This window comes from Silene latifolia, chromosome 3, assembly GCF_048544455.1.
Source record: "Silene latifolia isolate original U9 population chromosome 3, ASM4854445v1, whole genome shotgun sequence".
NCBI classification, from domain to species: domain Eukaryota; kingdom Viridiplantae; phylum Streptophyta; class Magnoliopsida; order Caryophyllales; family Caryophyllaceae; genus Silene; species Silene latifolia.
The window spans coordinates 31,761,152-31,767,774 of NC_133528.1; the positions used below are offsets into that span (position 1 = coordinate 31,761,152).

At 42.5% G+C, this 6,623-nt stretch overlaps 1 non-coding gene across 1 annotated transcript; it reads left to right on the top strand.

Annotated features, from left to right (window-relative positions):
• The first annotated feature begins 321 nt into the window (after window positions 1–321).
• LOC141650260 (small nucleolar RNA R71) lies at window positions 322–427 on the top strand. Its single transcript, XR_012546303.1, has one exon. It is a non-coding gene; the product is annotated as a small nucleolar RNA R71 (small nucleolar RNA).
• The last annotated feature ends 6,196 nt before the right edge of the window (window positions 428–6,623 follow it).

Genomic DNA, 6,623 nt, shown 5'->3' on the forward strand with positions numbered 1-6,623 from the left:
ACCTTTCACTGCACGAAAGGACCGTCTGACACAACATTTACTTGGTAAATACCCCCCTTTGAAGCTCCTCCTAGTTCATACTTGTCAAATCTTGCAGTGAGAGCTTCTAGTGCAGCAACAGAGGAAGATTCAGCAACTCTCCTCTGGTTTCCTCTCGAATTCCCATATTCAGCCTTATGAGTGGCCAAATCATCGATGATCTTCCACCCTTTGGTCTCTCCCATGTTTTCAGCAAATCGGCGATTGGTTGTAGCATCCAAAATAGCCCTCTGATCGTGATACAACCCATTATAGAACTGGTTGCAAAGACTCCATTTTTCGAACCCATGGTGCGGTATGGTTCCACCAGTTTCTTGAAACGGACCCATGCTTCATGAAAATTCTCATCAGGCCCTTGTTTAAAGCTCGTGATATGAGCTCTAATGGCATTTGTCTTCGAGGTAGAGAAGTACTTTTTGTAGAACGCCAGGGCTAAGGAATTCCAGTTGGTGATCCCATGTGCGGTTCGGTCCAGATCTCTATACCACTCTCTTGCAGCGTCGCGAAGAGAGAAAATGAACATGGTCTCCTTGATCTGATCTTGGGTCACACCGGCCGGCGGGGGTATAGAGCAACAATAATCAACGAAGGTCTCCATATGCTTGGCTGCATCTTCATTTGCAGCTCCCCCGAACTGGTTTCTCTCAACCAGGTTAATATAGGAAGGCTTTGGCTCGAATTTTCTCGCCTCCCCAGGTAGTTCGAATCCTTTGTAAAGATTCTCGTTTGTCGGCTCGAGTGATGGCAATGGTTGCTTCTTCACCATGACTGGAATTTCGGAGAAGTGACTGTCTCGGTGAAGAAATAGAAGCAGGAGATGTAGGTGGATCTTCCTCAAACAGAGCGTTCTCGTAGTAGCTTGACAGAGTACTCAGCTCTTCCTCTGTCGGTAATACCCTTTGTGATCGTCTCAACTCGCGCAATGATTTCTCGATCTCTGGATTGAATGGTACTAGTTCGCCACCCTGTGACCTGCTCATAAGAGGAAACTACAAAAAGAATATAAGAAAAGTTTAAGGAACGGATGTTCCTTAAACTAAGAAAGACTAAATTAAAACAACTAAAAATTAGAACTATTGCCTCCCCGGCAACGGCGCCAAAATTTGATACCCGTCGTGAGGTGTCAAAAATAAATTTATAATTTCCAACTACAACTATAGCTAGCGGCAGTCGGGTCGAACCACAGAGAGGCAGACGTAAATTCTAGTTGTTTAAATTCAGTCAAAGGTAACAATAAGATGGGGGTTTGATTGGATTGGTCTATAGCTAATGAGCAATAAAATAAAGTAAACTAGGCAAATAGATGAAATCAAATATAAAAGGAGGTACTAGTATGGTCGGTTCGTTATAGCTTCGGCGGCAGCATACTAAACAGGTCTAAATCGAACACAAGTGAGGCGGGAAACAAAAGGTCCTCTCGGTCCACTCTTAACAAATAGCATCTTTCGATCTTGCTATAGGTCCCTAATATCACTAATACTGACTCTCGTCCTGAAGAGTGACTAACGGTCTAAACTATACCTATCTTTCGATCTCAGCACAGTTTAGTCATCTTAATTGGTGGTCTAACAACTGTCCCTATCTTTCGATCTAATGGGTCAGTCATAAATTAAGCATCTAACTGGTCGCATGCATTCGATTCGTCAAACACAACATTTAAATCAATTAAAACGAAAGGTAACCTCACGTGGTCAGTCGATCGACCGGGTAAGGCAGTCGATCGACTGACACGCGATTCAGTCCAATTTAATACTACGCCGCCTACGCCATAATTCGCCTAAATCCTAGCACGATTAATCTAGCTACTCATAGTACTGATAAAAACAACAATAATATTGACGATAAAGACTACTGAATTCATGCTAAAAAGAGTAGAACAAACAATTAACATAAAGCGATAAAACGGTTCGGGGTTCTAACTAACAATTCTATACTAGTAACGAAATAAGATGAACTGAAAGTAGAACAGAAAGAATACCGAAAATTGCAGAAGAATAGTAACGGAATGATTAGAAGTATGAATGAAAATCCGACGCAATCAATATTCCAAACCCTAACTATGATATTCTAAACTGAATGTGAAACTTAGATAAAAACTGGATGATGTATCTGATGTTCTAGGTTACGTTATATAGCAAACATACGTAACACTTATTATCAAAACCTAAACATAGTGGGCTTCAAGTTCCTCGATCTTTTAATTCTCGTCTGGGATAGCAGCTTGGTCGATCGACTAAGCATGGCAGTCGATCGACTAAGCAGCAATGAACAGTAGCTTCTGGAACCTGATGGTTGGTCGATCGACTGAAGGTAGTGGTCGATCGACTGCTTGAGCTGCTACTTGACTTCTATAATCTCGTGGATTTATCTTTTGGGCCTTGAAATGCGCACCAAGCTCGTTCCTCGTGTGAATACTTCACGTCATATGCAATGCAGGATACTCGGGGACGGATTTAGCTCGATTTCCGCTGGATTCTTCACATTTCTGCAATAATGTACAAAAATACGGAAGTAGACGGAAACAGGGAGAAATGTAGCATAAACTACATGAATGAGCTCTGAAATGCGTGTAAAATGGGATGTAAAACATCATATAAAAGACACGCATCAATGGGCTCAAAGAAATGTGTGGTTCTTGAACTCTTCTGCAAATGCCTTGTGGGTGTCGGATTCTTATCTGCGATGGAGGAAAGCTACTACTCCGGAAGAGCGCGAGAGATCGAGGAAGCGTGAGCATTTGACTGAGGGAGAGGAAGAAGCCGGGTTTCGAGTCGTTCATCCTTCGAAGAAACCGAAGACCTCTCCTGTCGTAGAGATGGTGATTGGCAAGAATGGGAAGTCTAGGCCTCGAGAAAGACCTTTGGTGATTAGGTCCGAAGTGGCGCAAGTGCGTCCGGCTCGAGGTCGTGACAAGAAATATGACAAGAATGACAAGGGCAAAGGAAAGATGGAGGAATAGCCCGAGTCTTTATTTATTATTTGTTATTATTATTATTTATTATTGTAATAAAAAAGGTGGAGTTTTTAGAATCCTAGCCTATTCTATTTTTATTATGTAGCGTACTATTATTATTAGAAAATGAAATAAAAAAGGCTAAATGGTTATGAAACCGTTGTGATTTTCTATTTATTATTCTTGTCGAATTCCAAATGCAATGCAAATGTCCTTCTATTTACATTTTGAATATAATGGGTTGTATCCTGTGAAGGATTGCCTACGTATTCACTTAAAAAAATGAAATCAAATACTTGCGCGTAGTTCGAGTAAATGTAAAAGAATAATTGTTCTAAGCAAGAGCTTTTAATGAACTTAGAAAATAAGCATGAGCTTTTTGCTTACTTTGAAGGTGCAAATTTAGTTTATTTGATGACTTGAGGATGACAAATTTGTCAAAATGCAAGAGCACAGTGACATTAGCTTATTTCAGCTTGGCCAGGGGCCGTTTATTTAGTGCCACAAGAGCGACACGTGGGGTTACGTGAGGCGCGTTTTTGTTCCTATTCTAGGCATAGTACCGCTTTAGTTGGTCAAGGTTTGTTGGGTTGGAAAACTTATTCCCGTCTAGGTCTGTGATTCTAACCGCACCCCGTGGAAGTATGGATTTGACTAGAAATGGTCCGGCCCAATTAGGTTTGAATTTTCCCCGTGGGTCGACAGGTAGAAGAGCTCTAACCGATTTAAGTACTAAGTCTCCTTCCTTGATGTTCCTTGGCCTAACCCTTTTGTTGAAAGCTCGTTTGATACGTGCTTGATATGTTTGGACATTATGCAAGGCGCGTAGCCTAAGTTCATCCAGGAGGATGAGTTCTTCATATCTATCCCTCTTCCAATCGGCTTCTGGGATTTGACTTTCGAGTAAAATACGCAAGGATGGTATCTCTAGCTCGACTGGTTGTACAGCTTCCATGCCGTAGGTCAAATAGAAAGGAGTAGCCCCAGTGGGCGTCCTAACAGATGTACGATACCCCCACAAAGCAAAGGGTATCTTGCTTGGCCAATCTCGATAGTTGTCAATCATTTTCTTGAGAATCGTGACAACATTCTTGTTTGCCGCCTCTACCGCGCCGTTAGTATGTGGTCTATAGGGCGAAGAGTGGTGATGCCTAATCTTGTATTTGGCTAGAAATTGCTCAGTCTCAACTTTGAAATGTGATCCATTATCACTAATGATCTCATGTGGGCAACCGTATCGACAGATGATGTTGTTTTGTATGAACTTTGCCACATTTTTGGCCGTGAGACTAGTGTAGGAAGCCGCTTCTACCCATTTGGTGAAATAGTCGATTGCCACTAGGATGAAATAGTGACCTCCTGTTCCGGCTGGGGTTATCTTCCCGATTATGTCAATTCCCCAAGCAGAAAATGGCCAAGGAGATGTCATCGTATAGAGTAATGAAGGAGGGACATGTTGTACATTCCCGAAGATTTGGCAATTATGGCAATGTCTTACATATTTGATACAATCGGATTCCATTGTGGTCCAATAATACCCAAACGTGTGATTTTCTTTGCCATCATGGGCCCACTCATGTGAGGACCGCATTCTCCATCGTGGACCTCTTCCATCACTTTCCGCGCCTGTGAATGATCAAGGCAACGTAGGATTATACCAAGAGGTGTTCATTTGTATAATTCTCCTTGCATGAGAACGTATTGGGAAGCTAGTAGGCGTATAGCACGTTGTCCCCTATTGTCCATATCGGGTGGATAGGTACCATTGAGCTTGAAATTCAGGATTGCTTGGAACCAGGGTTCCTGCACGATTTCCTCTTCGTCGGTGATTTGGTGGACGTAAGCCGGCTCTGACCGTCGTTCGATGCACAAAGGCATTTCCACCATGTGATCTGGCATATTAATCAAAGAGGCAAGTTTCGCAAGAGCGTCTGCGAATTGATTTTCTTCCCGAGGTAGGTGTAGATACGTCACGTGATCAAAGAATTGGGCAACTTGGTCTATTCTGGCTTGATAAGGTGCTAGGCTTTCGTTTCGAATTTTCCAAGATCCTGTAACTTGGTTGATGATCAAGGATGAATCCCCATGTACTCGGAGGTTTTTAATGCCTAAGCTCACTGCCGCTTGTAGTCCAATGAGACAAGCTTCGTATTCTGCAGCGTTATTTGTCACCTCGAAGTCGAGTTTGACAGCAATTGGTGTATGCTCGCCTTCAGGAGAAATGAGCAACACTCCTATTCCAAATCCTCTTAAGTTTGATGCTCCATCAAAATAAAGGTCCCAGGAGTCTACGTCAGTTTGGAGTATATCCTCGTCTGGAAATGACCAAGTGTCTATCGTTTGTGCGTCATTGATGGGATTTTCTGCAAAGAATTCGGCAACGGCGCGCACTTTTATGACTTTCAGAGGCACGTATTTGAGGTCAAATTCTGAGAGCATCAGAGTCCATCTTGCTAGGCGTCCGTTGAGGAAAGGTTTCTCGAAGAGGTATTTGACTGGATCCATTTTGGAGTATATTTTGACGGAGTAGCTAAGCATGTAATGGCGTAGCTTCTTCGTTGCCCACACAAGAGCGAGGCATGTCTTTTCGAGTTGTGAGTATTTGCACTCGTACCCCAAGAACTTCTTACTAAGGTAGTAGATAGCTCTTTCTTCACTTCCTACAGTTTGAGCTAACATGGCACCCATGGTCATTTTTTTGTTTGATTCTTGTGAGATATAAACCAAGAGGTTGATCTCGTTGAGGTGGCATGAGCACTGGTGGTTTAGCCAATATCTCTTTGATTCGGTCAAATGCCTTCTGACAGTCATCATCCCACATGGTGTGATCCGTTTTCTTGAGCTTCTTGAAGATAGGCTCACAAATCATGGTGAGTTTCAATATGAATCGACTTTTATACTGCACTTTTCCCAAGAATCCTCTGACTTCTTTTTCTGTTTGAGGTTGTGGCATTTCGATCAGAGCTTTGATCTTGGAAGGGTCTATTTCTATACCTCGTTGGCTAACGATGTATCCTAGGAATTTGCCAGATGTTACTCCGAATGTGCATTTCTGAGGATTGAGCCTCATGTTGTACTTTCGTAGTCTTGTGAAAAATTTGCGAAGGTTCGCAATATGCCCTTCTCTATCCTTGGATTTGACAAACATGTCGTCTACGTACACCTCAAATTCTTTGTGCATCATGTCGTGTAAGAGTGTAGTTGCGGTGCGTTGATATGTAGCTCCGGCGTTGATCAATCCAAATGGCATGACCGTATAGCAATAGGTTCCTCACTGAGTGACAAAGGCGGTCTTATGCATGTCTTCTATGGCCATTTTAATTTGATTATAACCCGCATACCCATCCATGAAGGATAGTAATGCGTGGTCTGCAGTATTGTCCACCAATATATCGATATGTGGTAGAGGCAAGTCATCTTTAGGACTTGCTTTGTTTAAGTCTCTAAAGTCAACACAAACACGGATTCTCCTATTCTTTTTGGGTACGGGTACTATGTTGGCTACCCAGTCAGAATACTCGGAAACTTTGATGAACCCGGCTTTGAATTGCTTGTCAACTTCTTCCTTAATCTTGAGAGCCCATTCTGCCCTCATTCGTCGAAACTTCTGTTTTACAGGTTTGAAACCTGG